The sequence below is a fragment of the Callorhinchus milii genome, unplaced genomic scaffold, assembly GCF_018977255.1.
Source record: "Callorhinchus milii isolate IMCB2004 unplaced genomic scaffold, IMCB_Cmil_1.0 Scaffold12, whole genome shotgun sequence".
NCBI lineage: Eukaryota > Metazoa > Chordata > Chondrichthyes > Chimaeriformes > Callorhinchidae > Callorhinchus > Callorhinchus milii.
In genome coordinates, this window is record NW_024704753.1 from 4093275 (window position 1) to 4116396 (window position 23122).

The window sequence follows — 23122 nt, forward strand, 5'->3', positions numbered from 1 at the left end:
ATCTGATCAGGATAGAATTTTTCCTTTTTATTAAGGATGAAAAAAAATTACGGTTTTACTTTTACTCCAACAATCCTCACCTACAAGGCCATTCACGGCCTTGCTCCCTCTTACCTCTCTGACCTACTATCCTCCTACTTAACTGCCCGTACCCTCCGTTCCTCTGGCTCCGGTCTGCTCCACATCCCCCGCCCCAACTGCCCTACTATCGGTGGCCGGGCCTTCAGCCTCTCAACCCCTAGGCTCTGGAACTCCATCCCCCAGTGCCTTCGCCGCCTCCTCCCTTTCCTCCTTCAAGGCCGGTCTCAAGACCTTTCTCTTTGACCGTGCCTTCAGCTCCCCTCTCGACTCTCTACCCCCTCCTCACTCCCTCCCTTCCCGCCCCTCACCCTGACCATCTCCCCCCTGCTCGGGTCCTGACCCAACTGTACAGCGCCTTGGGACGTCCTCCCGACGTGAAAGGCGCTCTATAAATGGAATCTTCTTCTTGTTAAATCTGTAAATCTGGTAAACCCTGGTGCCTTAGTTACCTAACCCTACATTTAGGTGCAAATTCTTTCCGTAGATCCTTCATGAACCACATAATTGTGTGACAGCCTGGCTCAGTTGGAAGCACTCTTGGCTCTGAGTCGCAAGGTCGTGGGTTCAATGTCCTGCTTTGGAGCTTTCAACTCATACAGTCCAGACTGTTGGCACAATCAGCAGTGATTGTAACTGCAAAAATTACAGGTTTAGCTAATACAAGATTAACTGCGATGCTCCCTAGTGTCTACATTCAGTAACCTGTGCCACGGCAGATAACACAGATGGAATGTGTAAAGCAACGATGGAATCCTTCAAAGAATTTAAATTGGTCAGAAAATATACTTTGTCTAATGCAACCCTGCTTGGCCAAGTGAATAATCTGTATATATGCCATACTGCATCAGATGTTATTTCGTTGGGATGAAACTGGCACTGAATGCAATGGAGTAATTATACACACAGAGCACTCAAAATAAAATGTTACTGAAATGTAAGCGGATAAAATTGAGTGCATGATGCAGACCTCTTAAGAGGCTAAAAGTCCTAGATGAACCTGACTGTTTTAATGAGGAAAGTGCAAAATTGGCAAGGCCCAAAATTGAGATTAGGGATTAAAATCTTCAACCTCCATCAGAGTTATGGTGGTTTTGTCTAATGAAATGACGATTAACTCCTATTAAAAAGCTGGATTGATATCTTCTTCTGAACGGTTGTGGAGATAAGCACAGAGAGCGAGGATAAATTGTTCCGAGGAACATTGTGACTCCCACAACTAAACGGAGACGAATAAAATTGTTTATAAATTAGATTGACATCCTTGAGTATTTTTCTTCTGTTCCCTTTGGAGGACATGAAGAAAACAACAGATCTTTATCGTTGAATGTTTTCCTGATATCCATTCCCCAGATCCATTGCCTAGACACTTCCCTGGCTCTCTTGCCCTTTCCTTTCTTTTCCTTCCGTATTGAGCAAAGGTTGCGTAGCATTCCTGGGTTTATTTAATAAATCAGATAGGTTCAGGATTGGAGAGCACCACTAGTCCAAACTTGCTTCAGTGTTAAATTCCCTTTATTGCATGCATGTCGCTGCTTAAGTCATGCCTGCATTCTCAATGTAACTACCTTGGCGATATTTTCCAATTGAATAATTGACATCTTTTTAATTCTCAGATGTCGCTGGGAACACTCACTCAGCAGATCAGGCAGCATCGATGGAGAGAGGAAAGTGAGTTAACATTTCAGGTCGGTGACCTTTTTGGCAGAACTGTTCATTGAAAACTGGCAGCTTGACATTGGCTGTGCCCGTTTTTCCACTCCCTTCACTCACTCAAATCTTTCTCCCGCTGAACTTGCTGCATTTCGTTCTCTCACGTCCAAGCCTGCCTTAAAAAGTGTTCTAACGAAACGTTAACTCACTTTCCTCTCTCCACAGATGCTGCCTGACCTGCTGAGTGTTACCAGCGACTTCTATTTATATTTCAGATTTCCAGCATCTGCAGTATTTTTCTTTTTTTTCTTTTTCGTTCTCATTTTCTTCATCAAAATACACAGACTGTACAGCTTGGAAACAGATCATTGGGTTCAACCAGTCTGTGCCAGTGTTTGTACCCCACGTGTTTCCACACCAACTTTTTATTTCCTCCCTCCCATATCGTGTCTGTTTGACTTGCATTTCCGGTTTGACTCTTGCTTCGTTTATTTCCTCTTCCATTTCACCCCCCCACCCCACCCCCATCTTCCTGGGAGTTAAACCACTTTAACAAACGTGTGCTTCGAGAGTTTTGTGAGCAGATGAATGCTTTGTGTGGGCTGTGAGATGTGATTGTTTTGATTGCGGCTCTGTTATTTATGACGGCAGTGGGGTAGGTAGGAGACTGCACTACAATGAAAAGAATTGGAGCAATATTTTCACTTTTACTGCCCTAAAACATTCCTGGTAGTGTCTTTATGGAAGTTTGCGTCCTTCATTGTTGAAGGTTGCTATCAAAGAGTGCGATTTGTAACCCAATGTCACTCGGCCAAAACAAGTTCTTCAAAAGAACATGTCTTATAACTGTGAGGGTGGGTGGGGGGGGATTTATTGTCCATCAAATATTGCTCGATATTAAAGCTCAAAGGAAAAGACTGTAGTAAATCTATTCTTCTTAACCATGGCGAAATTGGAATAAGAATAGTGTCGGAGCAGATGATTTTGGAAATCTATCGCTTGAAGCAAATAATGAGCTGACTTCTAAAGTGCATTGCACTCTTGGCTGTATGTCAGAACAATAAATAAGGCAAATGCAGTGCATTTCACACAATTAATCTTCTTTATACAATGCGCACCTATCTGTCCCTCCTATCAGCATATGCCGAGAAATTGCATACTGTTAATGATTTATCGCAAGTCTCATCAGCAAGTGGCTCACATTTGGAGGAAAATGTCAGGAGAAAAAGCAGGATAATAAATAAGGTTTATTATGTGGGTTATCCTGCACTTTAATGGTTGCTCAAAGGATGGGACTAAAATGTTCCATGAGGCTAATTTTGTGGAACAAATACATTTTTCCAATATCCCTTCGAGGGGGCTGAAGTCTATATTATCCTTTCTCTTGTATTATTCTTTCTCTTTAAAAAAACGCATTCTTTTGATCCAATTTCTCCACTCTTCATGATTTTGGCTATTTTTTCGTGGTAGATTTTGCTGATGAGCTTGCTTCCATTGTTATGTGACATTTAGAGAGTAAAGAGAGGCAAGTTAACCGTAGATAGCGCTTTATTGAGGGCCACATGAATCAAAGGTAAGGTTCACCTGCATGTTAAGAGCTGCGATTAAACTGATTTAATGCACTCCTTGTGTGATCCCAAATCATTTCACACAAACAATGATTTTGATTAGGTCAGATATTTATAACAATAATAATCCTTAAATTTTGATACAGAACCTAATCATGTCACCGAGACATCTCGAAATGCTTCACATGATTTTTTTTAAGTGTAGTGACTGGATTTTGTACACGAATGCAACTGCCGATTTGTGCACTGCAATGTTCCCTGAACAGCCATGAAGCGAATGGCCAATTTTATCTGGGGGATTGTCGGTCAGGACACTGGGAGAGAAATTTTTTAAGAGGCTAAAAGTTCTAGATGAACCTGACTGTTTTAATGAGGAAAGTGCAATGGGATCTGTAAGGTCCACCTTTATAGACAGATGGGACCTCGTCAGCTAAATGTCTCACCCGAAGTCGGCACCTCCCACCATGTAGCATATCCCCAGCACCAGGCTGGACTGTCAGCCTAGATTGTGGGTTCAAAATCCCAAGGTGGAGTCTGAACCCACCACCTTCTGATTCAGAGGCGAAAGAGAGTGTTGCAAACTGACCTGAGACAACAACAACAACTTGCATTTATATAGCGCCCTTCATGCAGGGTAACGTCCCAGAGCTCTTGGGACTCGCAGTGCAACACTAAACCATACACCCGGTGGGGGGGGAAATGGCCTGGTGGGGCGACTGTTTCTGCAAACGTTAAGGTCGTTGTTTAACCTGCGTGCAGCTGACCATTAAATGATTACATTTTGTGCTATTGGATTTGGCTCAGGGAATCCACTGAAGTCACAGTCGGTAGTAAATGTAGATTGTCAGGTTCAGTGCTTCCTAGATGGGCTTTTAGATCACTCTGCTATTAGGAAAAGTTTAAAAAGACAAAGCGAATACTGAGTTGGCAGTCAATACAGTGAGCAGTAAATGCTTCCCATCATTTCCTCTTAGATGACACCCTCTTAATTGCTATTAAATAGTATAGTATCAAAGCGAAGAGGGTAACCTTCACACACTATTATCGGATTGACAGCAGCGTAAATGCACAGAATGGTCTCGCCAAAGGTCTATCATTATAACGTCACAGAGGCACAAAACCTAATATCCACCAAAGGTCTTCTAATCAAATGGCTGACCTGCGTTGATCCCACAAAGCACCGAGGAGCTTGACAACGGCACTTAATTGTGGACTTAATTGTTTTACAATGAATATTGGGCCCTTTCTTCAAAGTACACCATTCAAGAGGCCTGCTCACATTCAAAGCATCGATTTCAAAAGCAAAGGTTATCCTATGTTTTCCAGAGACCTTGATGGGGAAGTGATAATAAATCTATATATCGAAAAAGCTGTCTCAGCATCTTTGCATTGGAGGCGAATGTCAGATAATCAGATAAAACATTCTGTACAAATGGAACGTGAGAGGTGCAGAAAGATAGTGAGCGAGACCCTCCGAGCTGCATGAACTGCACCTTCACATGGCTAAGAACCGACTGTTCTTAGGGGAATTTGCATTTAACTCTTAAAGACTACAGCGAAGACTGCGCAGTCCAAGTGTGTGACCTTCCGTATTCGAGCGTGCCTTACAGTCACCTCCCACACTCCCCCCGGCTCGGAGTCGTGCTCCGCTATTGGCAAGCGCTCTAGGACGCTATCCTGCATGAGGGGCGCTGTGTAAACAGCGAGTTGTTGCTGTTGTTGTTGGACGCTCCCTAACGTTGTTTCCCGGTCGTGGGTTGGTTTGAACACAAAAGCTGAACATGCGGCATAAGCCCTCTTGCGACTCCCATTGCACTGTTTACGTTGATGTGCAACACCTCAGAGCGATGCCCTTATTATCAACTTTGCAACGCAACAGTAGGAGTGAATGCACTGGTATGAACTTTGTCCCACGAGGCACTGACTCAGAGAACAACGCCACAATAATGACAACTGTATTTTCGCCTGGACCACTTTTATTCGCCGTTAATGCATTTAGATGATTCACATAATCTAACGTGCGGTTAGTAAATGTCAGGGAGATGAGGCATTCTGGTCGGGGATTCTGTGTGTGCCTCTGACCTTTGTGGGTTTTTTTACATTTCACATCTAACTTGAGAAATAAGTAAATAATCAAAGTTGGTAAAGCAAAATTACACATTAAAATCTATTTAGGCCAACATCGCAGGGGTTGTCGAGAGAAACTGTTCAAACAGAACCCATCTCCTAGCATTAGCTTTAACCTTATGTACTAAACGAGTGAAAACACGCTTAGCATTGGTGAGCCTAAATCAATAACAGCAATTAGGTTGTGTGTGTAAAAAAAACTCTGGATAGCTCAATGCAATGTGTCATGATACCAGCCAGTAGTCGGTTGAAAAATTATTTTCCTCTGTGCAGGTGATGTTGAATGATGTGTTTGTGCCTGGGCTAGAGATCCCATTAAGGCTGCCCAGAGATTTTGTTATTTCTACATGGAAGCTCTTGGCAGAGAAAAAGTTAGTCAACAGTGCAAACATTTATCCTACCTGGTACCAGTAATCTTCGAAGGCGCACGTGTGATGCCACAAGTCCTGAACTTCATGTAGAGATAGGTGTCTGGTGTCGTTACATTATTCAAGAGCTGAGAGACTAGGAATTAGATAGAGTAGCAGGTTTGAAAGTAGCAAAGCCGGTTTCTGGAAAGGCTGTTTGAGGCCAGGATGCTGGACACATTTTTAAAAACAAATGCTTGATGCTGTGATGATGGTAGGGTGGGTGTCTTTGGAAGCACAAAAACAAATGGGATGAAGGGCTTTCTTCATTCACACCTCTCTTGTGATCTTGTGCTATCCAACAGGTGGTGAAGATATAATGGAGAGCAGAAGAAAGAATAAAGACATTTATTCACGAAGGCTCTTTTTCCTCAAAGATTGAGCAGATCAAGCATTTCAAAGGATTTATATTTTATTCTTCCCTCAATTTTTCTTTGAGCATTAACTTTGATAACTAGATTTCCAAATCAATTGTCCTTTGGGAAACCTGGCCGCTTAGTATGTGGTCTTAAAGGTTTGCTGGATTTCTAAAGAGCTTAATTGACATTTTGAATTGCATTATGTTCGTACAACGTTGTTCATTAGGTTAAATGTGAAGGACAGCCCAGTTAAGAAATACATTGAGGTTACAGAAAATTGCATTGCTCTCAGAATGCACAGAATTGCAAGTGTAAATGTTCTCCATATCCCCCATTAAATTACAGTATGCATCACTGGTGACAGCAAATTCTGCCTGTGCTTTTGTAAAAGATTGTCCATCACACGGATAAAAGGGCTTTTGAAATGCATCGCTATCATTTGAATATTCTGTTCCTTCTATGAGGATGTTTCCTTAATAGCATTTCAACTCTTGAATGTTTGGGAAGTCAGTGGGGGGGGGGGGGGGGGGGAGTGGGGAGGAGGGGGGTGTGGGGAGGTAAATGGTAATCTACCTCATGTGCCAAACTGCTCTCTTAGGAACTGAGTTCAATTGCCCCAGACGCAATACTTTTGACTATTTTAGTCTGATTTCCTAAACAGTAGGCTTCAACCTTCGGCCTCCCTCTATTTTCCTTTTTATTTCTATTTGAAGTCACTGCCACATCGTAAGACTAACCTCCCTTTGCTCAGCGAACACTTGCCTGCTTCGTGACCCAGCCCTATCTCTTCCCACCCACCCACCCTGATTAGTGGGTGAACTTTTAACCATAGTGCCACCATTCAGTCCCTTCAATTTTCCTCTCCCCCTCCTTACACATTTTCAAAGCCCACCTCAAGACATCTTTCATCATCTTTCCCACTCTCTTCAGTTCCCACCCCCCCCACGCCTCTGTCCTCCTGATGTGCAAGACGCTACATAAATGTTATTGTTTTGTACTTGTCAGATGTTAGATTAGAATTTTTAGTGCGTCTGTTTGTAGGCTGGAGACGGTAAGATGTTTGATGAAGTTTGGCTGGCCCAGATAGGACACATAAGTCATGATCTTCTAGGGTGATATTTTAACTTGTTTCCCTTTCCTGTCTGTGTCAGTGCCTTATCTCCCCCTTCAAATGGGCAACTCTTTAATAACCTACTAAAGCATTATTATTATTATTATTATTAAAGCATTCTGACTTCCTCAGTAAAGATATAGCGAGCTAGCACAGAAGAATTGAATGGGTATCTGAACAAAATGTTGTCTTAAACCCCCAATATTATGGTCCGATACATCTATTATGTGATTAAGCTTTGTGACATAATCACAGTGATGACACCATGCAACAGAAAACTTCTCAGGGGCCCAGTTTGTGTGGAAATGGTGTACTATCAGAATACAGAAATATAATGTGATTAAGACAGAAGCTTGATTAGATAATAAAGCAAGTGTGGCTAATTTATGTTTCGATTGTTATAATTATCTTTGCTTTGAAAACGCTGAGCTCAATTTACCCCTTGAGACAGTGACACACACAGTATTGTACACTTTTCCAATGGCTTGCCTTACACTACATTTCCACTGTGATCTGTACCTAAAGCGATCTCCGCTTTTAATGTTGCGCATCAGTATTAAATGTTCAGCCAATAATTGAAACATTAGGCTTCGTGTTAATTGGAGTCCAATTTGTCTCACCACGTTCACTGTTTAAGAAATGTGATAGCTAAACATTTTTCAGCAAGTTTCATGTTTTAAAAGTGAGATAATTATCCATTTCATATAAAAAATATCACAAATTAGACCCTACTATATTGCACAAGGTTTATTTTTTCTGTGACCACTCAGCAACAACAAAAATGACTTGATTTATATAGCGCCCATCACACACAGGGTAGTGTCTCAGAGCACTTGCTCCATACTAAGGCATGAGGAAAATACAATTTTAAATGGGATTGAGAAAGTAAACTCAGAACAAGATGCACTGGGATAGCAGAACAAGACGACAGACCATGATCTAACTGATGGAATAGGTTCAATGATGCCCTTCTCTTATTCCACAATTGTTGATGAAACCAATTTATTTGCCAGTAGCCAGTAGGGTCATGGGTGGCACTGATTGTCTACGTTTCCACCCGCAGCTCAGGTGTCCAGCCAGTAGTGTCAAAGCTATTCGTGTTGTCCTCATGACATAAAAGGCACTATAGGAGTCCTGTACCTCGAAAGCGAGAGACCTGAGTTGGATTCCCGGCAGGGCAAAACCTTGGGCAAGTTTCCTTACTCCACACGCCTGATAATAATCCTTCAACAAAAAAAACAATAATAAAATTGGTCACTTTTAATCCACAACTGTTTGGGACACTGCTATACTCAATTGGCTTCCGCGTTTCGCCCACAAACTATACTGTCAATTCCTTTTACAGTATATTCTGTGACGCACTTTGAGACGTCTAGAAGATATGAAAAGCGCTATATCAAATGAAAGGATTATTATTATTATATAAATATAAATATCATCCCTGCGTTGGAGGTGCAAACAGATCGTTCATGATATTTGTGTGAGACTGCAACATGTTGTCGATCAAACGTGCCATGTAGGAAGTCGGCCTAAGGTTCTAACAGGGAGAAACTGTATCCACAATGTATTTACTTTCAAAGCATTAATGGATCTTAATTAAACAAGGTTCAGTGCTGACAGCAGCTATAGCATGTCTGAGGGCCAGACCACCTTACTAAGAGAGGAGGGGTAACAAACGGAAGTAAGGATCAGAAGAGGCAAAAATATGGAGCAATGAATAAGATAATTGATAGGAAGCTTCTGCAGTTTCATTCACCTTACAGTTTCCTCATCCTCTGTTGTATACTCCAGCAGCTCTTATTGATCTCCAATTTCTTCTATTGCCAACCTAAACCAGCCAGGAGTTTAGAGTAAATCCAAAAGAGATCAACTTCTGCTGAGACAGATGTAACCTAGATTAGATTTGATATTTAGAGTAAAAGGGTAGTTTAAAGGTGAACTTCTTAGTCATTTGGCAAACTTACAAAGAAACGAATGATTCAAACAAATTCTGAGCTCTAACCACTGTCAGCACTGCTATTTATGTGTGATTTCTCCATCACGTGGGGTTGGACTTTAGATAACACACAAAAAAAATGTTAGCACAGACAGCTGCGCTGTCCATTTATTCCATTTATCTAATGGAAGCTTAAGTAAAGAGAGGTCCATCTCTGGAGGGAGATAATGAGATCACAATTGCTTCAGATATAACGCACAGCTAAAATGATGTGGCAGCGAGGTAATAATGGAACACAATTGCATGTCTCCGTGAGAAACTGCTATTACGTTAATTATCTTTATATTTGGATGCACGTTGCACATCTAGAAGACTTCTCAAAGTGCTTTACTGGATATACTGTATAGGAGGGGGCTGAAGGTGGGGGCTGGGGTGTGAGGCAACCAAAATTCGAGAGAGAGGGTCCCCTGTGATTCGAACAATGGAGGAATCAGTGCTGTAAATAACAACACACAACAAATTACATTTGTATAGTGCCTTTAACGTCAGGAGGACGTCCCAAGGTGCTGGCAGATTGATTTAGTTTTTTTTATTAAAAGAATGGGTAAAATGAATTTTTTTGCCATTTTGAGCACCCCACACATACACCCCCACACACATACATACACAACCCCACATATACATACACACCCCCACACATACATACAACCCCCCCCCCCACACACACACACACACACACATACACACACTCATTTTTTCATTTAAGATATATTTGAAACTTTAGGTTTGTTCATTATTCCTCGGCAAGAATACTAATAAAAGACCGATAATCACGCCACAGGGAAATGATATAGGAATTCGACTAAGCTGAACTGAAAGCCACAAAGTTTTTATCTTGTATTGTTTAATTCTCCGCTGCAAGGCTATTTCTTTCTGGATTTCACTTCTTGCTGTCAATAAATTATTTTACAATTCCACTTTTTTTTATATAAAAAAAACTGCAGCAAAGTACATCTCCTGAAATGAACTGATGTTTTACGTCTATAAAATGATAATGGAAGCGCATCCTTCAGATGAAGGGAATAATGTGTGCCCCCTGGCTATCACCTCTATGCTGTGCTGCACAGTAGAACTGTAAAACGAATAGTGAACACTCGCAAACTAAAAACTTATCAAAAGATCACACAAGATTGGTTTGGATGCAGAAAGCCCGTCGGCTCATCCAATCTCATCCTTCCAGAACATCCACTCTGCCATCCCCTTTCCTGGCAACCAGCAACTTATGTGCAATTTATGTCCTTGATTCCCTCCGAGTAAAGAAAAACTTCCTGGTGTCTGACCTGAAATTACTATGGTCGGGATTTTTAAATCTCATTTAAAATGTTATACACCTCTGTGAGATCTCATAGAATCATAGGAATGTATAGCACAAAAGGAGACCAGTTGGCCATTGAGTCTCAGAGCAAGGTGTTCATTCAGTCCCATTGCCTTGCCTTTCCCCATACTACTTGAAGCCTCTGTCTTTACTGTGCCCTATTATACTCACACTTGAGTTAAGGGGATCAGCAGCTCAGATATGTGTGTCCTATTTTCTGGTGAGTTAGCTTCAGGCAATCTCTTGCGGCAAACCAGGTCATGCCTCAATCTCTCTCTTTTTGGGTAGTGTGACTTTCTTCCCTTAACTCCAATATTCTGACTGGTGGCAAACTTGTGACGAGTCAGAGTTAGGCAGCTTTGGCATGAGAAGCACAATGTAGAGAGCCAGTATCTTATAACAGGCTCTTCACAGTCTTTGTTGGGAGATGGAGTAAGAAATGAAAATATTATTCCTTTCGTTCCAATCATGAAGAATCAGATTTGGGTCGCTTAGGGTATTAGAAATACAATAGAGTGATTTAATATGCATAAGATTAATTCCTGGAAATTGCTCGAGTTAATTTTTTTCCCCAGTGCTCAGAAATGTGTAGTTTTCTCAGCTGCTAAACTATATACTGTAGTATGAATACTTAACATACATATACTCTGCCCCCACAACGTGAAGACCTAATGATCAAAGCCTACATTGAACACTGCACTGGAAGCTAATATTCCCCCAGTTGAACAAGCTGAGGGGAAAGGTATTGACATCAAATTGATGCAATTCAGAAGGAATTAAACTGGGAAAATGCTCATCTAATGCATATTAATGTAGCCTCTCTGTTCTCCACAGATAAAACTCGCCTCCAGCCCCCATTCTGGACTCCAGCAGCATAGAAATCCATGTGTCCTGTAGATTATTTATTTACTGTAAGCCGCACATATCCATATTCGCTCCAACAGTGGGGTAAAAATTCCATTGTTGCTTTTGGCAACGCGCAACTGTAATGGGAAATCCTAATAGTGGGCGACATGGCCAAAGGCAATAAGTGTAATGTTCACTCAACTGTCCTCCAATACATTCTGTTAATGCACATAACTCATTCTGCCAAAAAAAAAACAAATCTTCCAATTCCAGTCACACTCAGGACTTTTTCATTTGAAATCTATGCTTTCTAGCCTGGCGTCCAGTCTATTGGAAGAGTCTAGTTATGTTTCTTTTCTTCATTTTAAATAAACATGGACCATTTCGCCCATCAAGCCCACTCTGCCACAAACCATTCCATGGTACAACATCCTACCTCCTAATGCCATGTTTTGTAACTTGTGGGTAAAGATAGAGGATTTATCTACTCTTGAAAGTGACAGTCTCCTGAATGCTACTGTTACTGACGGCCTGATTTTCTGCATTTATTAAGCTCCTGAGAGTCACAAAGAAAGGAAGGAGAATCAGACAGAAGACACTGATTTGTCAGCTGGACATCTTTGCCAGTTCACATAAGTATATTATACTTCTCTGTTGCCGTTTCGACTAAAATGTGTTTCCTTGTCTCAATGGAACACTCTATTTGACACAAATGGGTATAAAAGTAAACTCTGTTGAAATGCATCATTGTTAAAGGCAACACAGGTCCCATGTTAATTCCAGCATGCACCTATCCCTGTAGCATCCATGCTATTCACAAGTAGATAGATATTTACAATTTGCTTTATGAAGGATCACACAACACAAGTATTGCTGCTTTTGTTTGGAGTCTGGGCAACAGATCTATTGCTCGTTAGGGGCTGTGAATTTCTCTTGTAATGATCTGACCGAGTGTTTTTTAACCTTCAGGCTAAGTCAAATGGGCTGCCTCCAACTGCTTCATCCATCTTATCATTTTAAAGTCTCACAACCTGGCTCCTCTCTTTCCTCCAACCACCAACCCCTCCCACCCTCTGAAAGCTTTCAGTAAATCACAATCACTCTGTTAACTTTCTATCGTTTATATCGACTGCTTCGTTGTTTACTGTATGCTATTTCCATATGCATTAACTTATGTTTATCCACGTTAAAGTCCATCCTGGTTTTATTGATCCAAAGTTCACCAGTGACGTGACATCCACTATTGTCCACAAACGGCCATTTCGATGCTCTCTGAAGACCGAGCTGCTTAAACAGAGGGCACAAACAAATCATATCGTAGCACTTGCATTTCATATAGTGATGCCAAAACATCTGTTATGAAGAGCGGTGACTGTTTTTGTAAGCAAAAGTAGCAGCTGGTTTCCATACAGCGAGGTCCCACAAACAGTCATTAAGTCAATGACCAATTTAATATAACATCAGCTTTGATAACGTCCTCTGGTATTTTCTAGTGTTATACGATTTGAAAGGTCAGAACCGCAGAACACTCTTGCTGCCTATTATAGTTCCATACCATTGCGTATTATCTTGCTGAGAATCATAGAGAAAACATTGTAATCCCAAACCCAAAATGATACACTATGAACATGTTTTAACAGGAGATTGTGCTTGGCTTGGAAATGGATTGATCGCCTGTGTTTGAATTTGAATGATACCTTCGAAATGCCTTTTCAGACACACAACCATTTTGATAACACCTCATTTTACCTCTTTATACATTGCAGTCAGCTTCCCTCTTCTTTCTTCGATGGTATCTTACAAAGCAAAAACACCCCCAAACAAAATCTGTCAAGGATTTGGGGACAGGAATGAGAAAAAAAAATCGTTTACCGCTTCAGAAGGGGAGAGATTCCATCTAGGTCTGTGATCACTCAATTTCTTTAGCATTTCAGTCTCAGTGAAGTGGTTAGAGCACTTGCCTTGCAAGTGAGAGGACCTGGGTTCAATTCCCAGGCGGGGCGAAAACTTAGGCAAGTTTCCTTACTCCAAAAGCTTAATAATAATCCCTCCAAAACCAAAAACAATAATAAAATTGGTCATTTTCAATCTACGACTGTTTACATTGCTGTGCGCAATTGGCTGCCGCGTTCGCCCACAAATATACAGTCAATTCACTTTACAGTCTATTCTGTGAAGCGCTTTGGGACGTCCTCCCGACGTGAAAAGCGCTATATCAAATGCAAGGATTATTATTATTATTAAGTAGATACCCAGTTGTTAGTCAATTATCTTTCTGGGGGTAAAAAAAAACCCTCCAAATTTCTTTTTAAAAATTTGGTCACTCAGTCCACGGCTGTTTGTGGGACGCTGCTGTGGGCAATTGGCTGCCGCGTTTCGCCCACAAATACACAATCAATCCACTTTACAATATATTCTGTGAAGCGCTTTGAGACATCTTAATGACGTGATAGAGAGCTATATCAAATGCAAGGATTATTATTAGTATATAACATCCAGCTATATAGCATCCAGGTTTCAGCAAATTCTAAAATTCAGTCTTAATTTTGAAGTCTTTATTTTCTTTTAAGAAACCTCCCTCCCCACCCGCCGCAAAAAAAAATGACTTCAAAGTTTTCAGTGAATTCAACAATTTGCCAAATTCTGGATGCTTTTAAATGCCAAGAAAATAGAGTAAAAACTGGAACCACTTACTCCCCTAAGTTGTTAACAGAAAATTAATAACCTGGTAAAAATGGAACCTTTATGTAGAGAGACTGAAAAGATCTCATTAAGATTTGAAAGAAGTAAATTTATTTTGCAAATCATGATATATTATTTAGAGCAACCTACATTGGGACTTTGAACTCATAGTCTTGGTTGACGCTTCACTCCACTGCAGTGCTGGGGGTTGCAAACCCTCCCGACGTGAAAGGTATAATATAAATGTAAATGTGTTGTTGTTGTTGTTGTTTCTTGTTTTACATTGTCAGAAGTGCCTTCCTTCAGATTACGCCTTAAACTGATGTTGCATCTGATCACTTCAAGATCGATTTCAAGATCCTTACACTCATGTTCGAATCCCTTCATTCCTTGGCACCTCCCTATCTCTCCGACCTCCTCACTCCCCAAACCACTACCATTGCACCTCTGCTCGACTGGCACCGGCCTCCTGCTTGTCCCTCGCACCCACAGCCCCACCAATGGAGGTTGTGCTTCCAGCCACTATGCCCCAAATCTCTGGAACACTCTCCCTCAATCCCTCCGACTTGCCCCCTCTCGCCCCTTTTTAAGTCTCGCATGAAAACCTTCCTTTTCGACCGTGCTTATGGTCACCTCCTCCCCTCGGCTCGGAGTCAGGTTCCGCCACTGTTAAGTGCTCTGAGACGCTACCCTTCGTGGAGGGCGCTATATAAGTGCAAGTTGTTGTTGATGTTAAAGATCCCATGGCACTATTCACAAAAAGAGAAGGGAGTTTCTCCCAGTATCCTGGGCAATAATCCTCAGAAAATCTCAACCATTCAATTCATGGCTGTTTGTGGGACATTGCTGTGCACAAATTGATTGACTTGTTCACCTGCAAAATACAGCAATTTACAGTAATTTACAGTAATTCCTGTGAAGCGCTTCGAGATTCTTGACGATGTGATAAGGCACTGTATCAAATGCAAGGATTACTATTACTACCAAGTGATTTGAGATGCCTTGATAACGTGGTAAGGCATTGTATCAAAGGCGATGATTATTATAGTCCAGCACAGCTTCATGAGATCGCTATCCATGGTCCTTAAACCAGACTCGCTCAAAGCACAGGCACTGCATGATATTTTATCAATTAGCATCTCTTTCAAACGAATTTTGGATATTTATGACCAGTTGTGTAATCCAGAGCCTAAGGTCAAATCCCATGCCTCATTACACAATATGCAACTTAGTAAAGAATGTTGATTTATTGGAAAAGTTCTGTATCTAATATGTCATTTGCAATCAATTAATGGGTTGAAAAAAGCAACATTTCAGAACCGAATCAGCGCGACAAAGTTTCACCGTGGCAAAGTGTATTGCATTGAATGTTTTACCAAACACCACATTTTTTTAACCTCAGTACATTAACAACAGGGTACCTATTCATTGCGAGGTAAACAGAGGCAGAATGAGCTATGAATTGCAAAAGGTTATTATGCTCGTAGACAGTTTTCCCCAAACAAAATGACCGAGAGTGCATGTGGGTAGTTTGAATTGAGCGATATCCTAGGTAGTTGCTGGGTTCAGTATTCAGCCTTGACCTCAGATGGTGCTTTACTATAAGAGAGGTAATGAGGAAGAACAATGAAATCCTGCGATTTACACAGCCTCCTTTCCAGGGGAGACGATATTGTTCAGTGTTTCAAATCACCTGTTTTGCCCAAACTTTATCCAGAGCCTTTGAGGGCAAATTTCAGACGCCTCAGAAAATGGCGAGTTATTTGCGGAAGTAATTGAAAAAAAGGAATGCCTTCAGTTCAAGTCATATCTGAGGCCTCTCCAGAAACCTGTATCTCTGCTTTGATTTACCAGAGAGTATTAGAGTATGTGCTGTTTTAACCCCTGTTCGTAACTCGGAACAAGTGTTGTTGTATAGATTTGTGTTTTTTTGGGGTACATTCGTGCAGAAATATTGTTGGCCGCTGGGCCCCTTTTAACATTATTTAGATAAGAAGCAGAATGTTAATTAATTGGCAATTTCTTTTGTGAAAGGAAAGAGATCCGTGTTAATCGAGCTGGCAACAGTCTTAACGTCGCCTCTTCTCCTCTCGATGCTCTGAGCACGTTTGACACCAAAATAGCAACTATGGTTAATGCTTTAACGCAGTTCCGTACAAATCAGACAAAGTATAGTGTTGCATTGACAGCATAAATAATGAATATCTTGAATGCGAAATGAAGGCAGTTTTGCGAGCAATATTTATAAAAGCAGCTGGTTTCCTTTCTGACTTATTTCAGGGGCAGTAATAGCAACAAGTGCCTCAAATAAAAATGTGCGCAATCTTTCTTAAAGGATGCATGACTCCTACAAAACAGCTGTATTTTATTTTATTTAATTTAATTTAAAACAACTGAAATCCTCCTAATGCACGATCCCTCCCCCTTCTGCGGTAACATTGCAGTTTGTCTTCAGAATACCAGCTAGAGGCATTTTCTATTTCTGTTTGATTGTTTTTCAGAGTATTTGCATTTTTCTTGCTTCAGTGAATATATTTTGCCCACAAAATATACAGTCAATTCACTTTACAGTGAAGTCCTTGAGACGTCTTGAAGATGTGATAAGACGCTATATCAAATGCAAGGATAATTATTATTATAATTATTAATATACTTGGTTTAGTTTCAATACCCACAAAATATACAGTCAATTCACTCTACAGTATATCTCTGTGAAGCACTTTGAGACATCTCGATGGCGTGATAAGGCGCTATATCAAACACAAGGATTATTATTATAGACGAAAAGTGCTTGCCCTCGCACCATTATTCCTCCCCATCACCTTGACTTACTGCGGATTTGTATTCAGTCTGCAGAAGTACAATTAGTGGCACAATTAAGTTTTTTTTTCTAAATCATCAATTAACGTGTAATAATATGAACGTGAAAATGTAATGAATGTTAAAGAGCACCTGAAGCAGGTGTTAAACACCAAACAAAGTACATAGACGCAAGTGACAATTATGTGACAGCTTCGCTGAAAATTGTTTTCAGTGAATACATTAGGAGCTCATTGATTTGCCAGCTCACGATGTGGGAGGCAGCACATGACATTTTTCTGCGAGAGAGAACTACTGTTCAATACTTCAAAGCATAAATCACGACAGAATTTCCATTGGATGGAATAGCTCCAGCTTCGTATGAAAGCAGGGTGTCCAGTTCCAATAAATCGCATTTCAAAAGCTGTACAACAACAGAATTGTGAGTGTATGTGTGACAGTGTGTGTGTGTGAGTGAGATCCTGGTCCTCATCTTCAAAGCCCTCCATGGTCTTGATTCCCCCCTACCTCAGTGACCTCCTAGCCCCCCACCCATCCTGCCCGCTCCCTTTGCTCAGCGGGCTCCGGCCTGCTTCACGTCCCCAGCCTCGCTCGTACTACCATTAGTATCACTCTGCCCCCACCCTATGGAACTCCATCCCGTAGTCCCTCCGCCTCGCCCCCTCCTTTGCCTACTTCAAGACCGATCTCAAGACCATCCTCTTCGACCATGCTTTCGATCATACCGCTTCTCCCCCTGCCCTCCACCCTCCCCAATCCTGACCTCCAGCTCGGGTCCGAAACTCTGGCTATCCAGCACCTTGAAATGTCCTCCCAATGTGAAAGGCGCTATACAAATGTAATTTTGTTGTTGGTGTTGTGTGCGTGAGAGTGTGCGCGTGTATGAGTGTGTGCGCACGTTTCGACTTTATTTAAACCAGTGGTCATTCACCTCTCAACCTTTACACGATTTTCCACTGATTAATTTTACCTGCTCTTAATCCCGAAATGTTTCAAAACGATTCTTTCCCTCGTGTTAAATGCTGCCTGGCATAATGGACTTGTGCCCAATGGCAACTCTGAGCCCTATTTAGGTGTTGATGGGTCACGTGCAGTCGAGAATTGTTTTGACGGAAATACCGGCTTTCACATTCCGCGTTTCATACTTTGCGACAACTGTTCTATTTTTGCCCGTGTAATGAGATAAATTCTTCCCTTGCGGGCTAGTGTTGGGACACCAGACAGTATCTACACTTGACTGCGATGGGGACCAGTTCTATCTTAACACAAGAAAAACTCCTAATCATAAAGCAATGGAGGCAAAAAGCTTTACATCCAGATGGATGCAAATTCCCCATTTAGTCACATAATATCCAGATGGATTTGTGTGGGCTGATGAAGGCTTTGACTTGCATTGAAGACACACGGCTGTTTACAGAATACATCTCACGAAAGTTGGAGAAAACTCTGTTACTTGCAAGTGCAAGGAATAAAATTGTCATAGCCGCATGTTCCTTTCATGTTTTTTAGGGTGATTGATTTATTAGCTTTACAATTTTCTTTCTTATTCAGCCCAATAGACTTACCTCTTTGACCGTGTCTTCATTCGTCTTTCCCACCCCCAGCTCGGGTGCCAAGCCATTTGCGTTAAGTGCCTTAAGACCTCATCCCAACTTGAAAGAAGCCAGGTAACTGTAAATTTGTCTATAAAATAATAATCCTTGCATTGATATAGCGCTCTATCAAGTCTTCGAGACATCTCAAAACACCTCACAGAATATACTGTAAAGTGAATTGACTACATTTTCTTGGCTGATCTTCTAACCTAATTCCATTTACCCGCCCTATCCCATATCCCTTTATCCCTCTATCCTTTAGAAATCTATCAACCTCAGTCTTGAACATGTTCAAGGGCTCAGCATCCACAGCCTTCTGGAGTAGAGAATCCACAAATTCACTACCCTCTGAGTGAAGAAATGTTTCCTCAACTCAGTTCGAAAAGCCTGACCCTTAATTCTTCTATATTCTAGAGAATATAGGTCTAGTTTACTCAACCTATCCTCATAGCTCAACCCCCTCTTCCCAGAAACCAACCAAGTGAATCTACTCTGCACCGCCTCTAAGGAGAGTATGTCCTTTCTTAAATAAGGAGACCAAAACTACACACAATATTATAGATGCGGTCTCACCAAGACTTTATACAACTGCAGCAAGACTTCCCTACTCTTGTATTCTAACCCTTTTGCAACGAACGCCAACATGGCATTAGCCTTCCTAGTTGCTTCCTGTACCTGCATACTAACTTTTTGTGATTGGTGTACAAGGACACCCAGATCCCTCTGAACACTAACACTACCTAGTTTCTCCCCCTCTAGAAAATAATCCACTTTTCTATTTTTACTACCCAGGTGAATAACTTCACACTTCCCCACATTATACTCCATCTGCCACCCTCTTGCCCACTTACCGAGCCTGTCTATTTCCCTTTGCATTCTTTGTGTGTCATCCTCATAGCTTACTCTCCCACCTATCTTCGTATTGTCTGCGAATTTAGATATGTTAAGTTATATTTCCTCATCTAAATCATTGATATAGACTGTAAATAATTGAGACCCAAACACTGATCCTTGTGGCACTCCATTAGTCACATCCTGCCAATCTGAGAAGGACCCGTTTATCCCTACTCTCTGTTTTCTTCCTGTTAGCCACTCTCCAATCCATGCTAATATATTACCTTCAATTCCATGGGCTCTAATCTTTTGCAACAGCCATTTATATGGCACCCTGTTGAATGCCTTCTGGAAATCCAAATACACCACATCTACTGGTTCCCCCCATCTAACCTGCTAGTTACACCCTCAAAAAACTCTATAAGATTTGTTAAACATGATTTCCCTTTTGTAAAGTCATGTTGACTCTGCCTTATTATGTTATGATTTTCTAAGTACCTCATGATGACGTGTCTAGTTAAGGACTCCAGAATTTTCCCTACACCGATGTCAGACTAACTGGTCTATAGTTCCCCATTTTTTGTCTCTTCTTAAATACTGGGGGTTAAGTTTGCGATCTACTAATCAATGGGAACTATTCCAGAATCCAGGGAATTTTGGAAGATCAAAAACAAAGCATCCACTATCTCTGCAGCCACCTCTTTTAAAACCCTAAAAGGCCATCAGGTCCAGGGGATATATCGGTTTTTAATCCTATCATTTTCTCTAGTACTATTGCTTTACTGATGTTCATTTCTTTAAGTTCCTCACTAACATTAGCCTCCAGGATCCCCTCGATTTTCGGTAAGTTTCAGTGTCCTCTAACTTGAAGACAGAAGCAAAATATTTGTTTAATGACTCTGCCATTTCTTTATTCCCCATTATAATATGTGATCACTGGAAATTATGTATTATATCTTTAAACGTTTGCCATTGCTGGTCTACCGTCATATTTTTTAATCTAATTTCCCAGTCTATTTTAACCAAATCTTCTCTCATACCTGCAAAGTTAGTTTTATTTAGATTTAAGACCCTTGCTTCGGATTCAACTATATCACTCTTTAACTTAATGCTAAATTCCATCATGTTATGATCACTCCGCCTTAGAGGAGCCTTGACTTCCAGATTGCTGATTAGCCCTATTTCATTACACAAGACAAGATCTAGGATCGCCTGTTCCCTGGTTGGTTCCTCAGCATATTGTTCTAGAAAACTATCTCTAATGCATTCTATAAACTCATCCTCCAATTTACTTTTACCAATTTGGTTTTCCCAGTCTATATGAAGATTGAAATCACTCACTATTAGCGTATTCCCCTTGCTACATGCTCTCTAATTTCCTGATTAATACCCTGCGCAATACTGTAACTGCTATTTGGGAGGTCTATAAACTACTCTCACTAGTTTTTTCCACTCCTTGTTTTTTCTTAGCTCCACTCATACTGACTCTACATCCTGACTTTCTGATTTAAAATCCTTCCTCTCTACTGTTTTTATTTCATCCTTTATTAGCAGGGCTAACCCCCCCACCCCCACTTCATTTTCCACATTGCCTATCTTTCCTATATGTCGAATACCCCGGAATGTTTAGCTCCCACTCTTGGTCTCCCTGTAATCACGTCTCAATAATCGGACTGACACGTTAAGGTTCCCATTAGAAACTCAGAGATGCAGTCCTTTTTAACATTGTTCCCGATACTTTCGCCCAGAGAATGGAACTTAGTCCGTGGAACTCATTGCTGGAAGTTGTGACTGAAACAAAAAGCATCAATGTCTTCAACTGGAAACTTGATGCGCGTAGGAAGGAGAAGGGAATAGAGGGGTATAGGGGTGGAGAGGTATAGGAGTGGAGGCTTGTGTGGGCAGAATAGCTTGTTTCAGTGCCGTGTCAGTCTACGAAAGGGGATTGTATGTGTGACTAATGTCCCAGATACAATCCAGTCAATCAAATCATGTTAGTGTAACAACCCATCTAATACCTTTTTTAAAAAAAACACGTGGAAGATTTACTGGTACATAACAAACAAATATAAAGACGAAATATATTATTTTGATCTTTTAAGTGTAGCAAATATTTTCGACGAGCCAGAAAGAGAAATGGCTGTCCTATCATTGCTCCTAGTCTGATGCAATTGACGGCCTCACATTTCACTGTAATATATTATTTATAGCCGTACAGTCTCTTCCCCTCTAATCAAGTGCTGTCTTGCTGCCAAGATAATGCAGTGTGTTTTTTAAGGTATTTGAGTAGCTAGAGACGTCTTTGTGCCTTTATTGCACATATCAAAATGAGTTTGTGGCTAACTATTACGTTCATTTGGAATCAGCAATTGCAGGTTGAAGCCCATTGCCCCCCTCTTCTAATTCCCTTTTGAAAGTTGTTATTGAATCTGTTTCCACCACACTTTCAGGCAGTGCATTCCAGACCATAACAACTCTCTGCGTAAAAAAAGACGCAATGTCTCCTCATCTCCCCTCTGATTCTTTTGCCAATTATCTTAATCTATGTTTCTCCCTGTCTGCTCTATGAAACCCTCCCATAAATGAAACTAACAACAAGACGCACTGAACTGGAGTGTCAGACTATGCAGATTCCAAGTGCCAACGTGGTGCCTGAACCCACAACCCTCTAACTCAAACACGATACAATTTACATTGACATTTGTCAGGGTCGGAGGTGAGTGGCCTCGCAATCAAGCCAGGCTCTGACCACTTCACCGATCCCACAGTCACTGGGTTTACGGTAAAGCCTGCTTTGTGCTTTCTTTTTTAATTCCAATGGCAATGGCTCCTGAGCGCTGCAGTGTTGACGGTACCCGTTTCAATATGTATCATAAATTTTACATGGTTAGGCTGCCTTGAGGTGTATCTTCGCTCTTCGCACAGTCTGAGAGAACGTCGCTGAGGTGTATGTCTATCTCCTGTGCACATTTGCCTATCAGCAAGTGTCACCTGTCATACATACATCTGTCCTGTCCTCCAATGAACCTGTTTCTTTTTACAAAGAAATAAATTGAAATATTTATTTAGCTGGAGAACTTTTTTCTAAGTTTATTTGAATAAATCCCAATACCGTGCAGAGATTTGGTTTCCCTGGCTCCAAACACACGTGCTATTGAGAGGTTTGCCTCATTGGGAGGAAATGCAGATGCTGCGATGTTGGGACCCATTCATGTAGAAAAGAGTGGTTTAAATTGCTTTTAGTCCTTATCGTATGAAGCTCTGCCATTAGGGAATAATATAACTGCACATTTGTGCTAATAATCCTGCTGTTTAAAATTCAGAATTGTACAATGTCAGATGCTTTCCAAGGCTTAAGCATTGATCAAAGCTCTTTCTTTGGTTCAATTGCAAACCGCCCGGCATTATGATTCTGGCAAGATTGGGATTTCAGTTGTAACCTTGACAGAGCGAAGAGGTAACTGCACTACGTACTGTCAGGATACATTGTATGAATAGAACCATCTGCTTTATATCATTGGTAACAAAGCGGTATTGTCGTTAACTCCATAGCTGTTTGCAGGATGTTACTATCTGTAAATTTGCTGCCGCGTTCGCCCGCAAAATACAACATCACACAGCTTTACGTTGCATCTTGAGAAGCACTTTGAAATGTCTCAATAAGCTGCTGTATCAGACCCACACACCATCACTGCTCCAACCAACCCAGCAAGCAATGTGGAGCGGGAAGT